Below are 2,055 nucleotides of genomic sequence, written 5' to 3'. Positions count from 1 at the left end.
CAGAAGACTTCTTTTGGTCAACTCTATGCGGTATCTTTGGATAAGAGGCAAACTATGGATCATGAAGAGTTCAAGTCCTAGGGACCAGCAGTTAGCGTAATGGCTATGTCACTGGACTCCATGTAGTCAACCGTGGTTCGAGTCCTGGACCCAGTGGCTTAAACTCATGCCGGGCGCATGTGCATGCATGTCCAAAATCCCAAGAGGAGAATGGAGAAGGGATTGCAGCATGGCCATACCCCTAGGGGGGATGATATCTCACTTTCTGTCTCTCTATCTCTGTCTGTCTTTCTGGTAAGAGCACATGCCCTATAGCAAAAGCCTCTCAAAAAAAAAAAAAAAAGTGCTATGCCACTGGGACCAGCAGATGGTGTAATGGTTATGTCGCTGGACTCCCACATGGCCGACCCTGGTTTGAGTCCTGGACCCGGAAACCTGAAACTCATGCCAAGTGTGTGTACATGTGTGTGCGTGTTCAGAATCCCAAGAGGAGAATCAAGGGGAAGGGATTGTGGTATAGCCATCCCACTTGGGGGAGGGGGGGTGATTTCTCATTTTCTGTCTCTTCGGCAAACACTCGTGCCCTACAGAAAAACTCTCTAAGAAAAGAGATTACCATCAGGTAATCACCATCTCCCCACAAGATACTACTCTCCTGGTGATGGAGACCCTGAGATTTCCAAAGCTCCCGTACCCCAGGAGGCTAAAAAACCACCACCCCCCCACACACACACACACACACTCCTGGCCCTCCAGGTCAGAGCTGCTGGTTGATGGGGTTGACTCTGCAAAAGCTAGGATGAGATTGCAAAAAGGGGGTCCACATCCCAACTTCCTGGGGAGCCTCAGTGACACTGGCTGGAGGGTCCTGAGAAAGCCGGTATCGAGCGTGTCGGACATTGCGGGCCAGCTGTGGTGGCGCAGTGGTAAGGCACGCCCCTGGATGCTGAGACCATGTGGGAAGGTTGTGGGTTTGCATCCCCAGGTCCCTGTGTACACACTGGGTGTGTGTGTACCAGATCCAAGCCGGCCAAGGCTGGGGGTGGATCTCGGCGTGAAGACCCTGTTGGGGGTGGTCAGCTTCTCTCTCCCTGTGTGGCTCCCTCTCTCATGGAGGAAATCAATGTAAAACTTTAAAAAATAAAAAAAGAGAGGATTATTCAACTTCAAGATGTAACTTTTAAAATTCGGTTTCTGAAAGATCTAGCCTCCGCTGTTCATGCACAGAGGGAGTAGGGGCTGGGGAGAGGGGCTGAGGGAAGCACAGAGTCCTACAGATCCAGGTTCGAACCCTGCCTCTGCTCTGAGCTGTGTCCAACTTTCTAAGCCTCGGTTTCCTCCCCCGGAAACAGCTATAGCAATAGGAAGTCTTCAGTGTGTAAAAAAATGTGTGCTATGAAAAAATTATGCATGGATTTCCAATTGTTTTGGTGCCCAAAACCAACTCATAACTTAACTCCATTTGTTCATGAACTATTTGAAATTCCCTCTCATGTGAGATTGTAAGCACATAGTAGGAGGTCCAAAAGGGTGGCTTTGTGGGGTGAATCAATCCAATCAGTGAATGACATGGTTCCAGACAGTCCAAATGATTCTGGATGGCGAGTCAGGGGGTTGTTCAGTCCAAACATTTACCAAGAACCTACTGTGTGCTGGACCCTGGCAACTTCCGCTGGGTGAGATAGGGCCTCGGTTTAGTACAGAGACAAGGGCACGTGGAGAAGGTCATGGGACACCCAGGCCTCTCAGGCAGTAAGCATGGGGTGACATGCTCCTATGAGTGTTCCCTCCTGGGAAGGAACCCCCCCCACCCTGGCTGTAGCATCCCCAGGGACAGTGTAGGCTCTCTCTTCCCAGAGACAAGCCAGCAGAAAAGGAAAAGCACCCCGAGCCAGCAGCTGGGAAAGTGTTCTGGAAACGACCGTGTCTGGGACACCCAAATGCAGCCCGGTTCCTGGGCAGTCCAAAGAGCACACAGTGTCACTTGGCCCGTCTGCGGTAAAATGACCCTGCTAGCGTCGTGCCAAGTGGACGTGAGGGCCGCGGGGCACCAGC

The sequence above is a fragment of the Tupaia chinensis genome, unplaced genomic scaffold (assembly GCF_000334495.1).
Source record: "Tupaia chinensis unplaced genomic scaffold, TupChi_1.0 Scaffold000320_1, whole genome shotgun sequence".
NCBI classification, from domain to species: domain Eukaryota; kingdom Metazoa; phylum Chordata; class Mammalia; order Scandentia; family Tupaiidae; genus Tupaia; species Tupaia belangeri.
The sequence above is the reverse complement of the archived record's forward strand: the minus strand, read 5'-3'. Positions refer to the sequence as shown.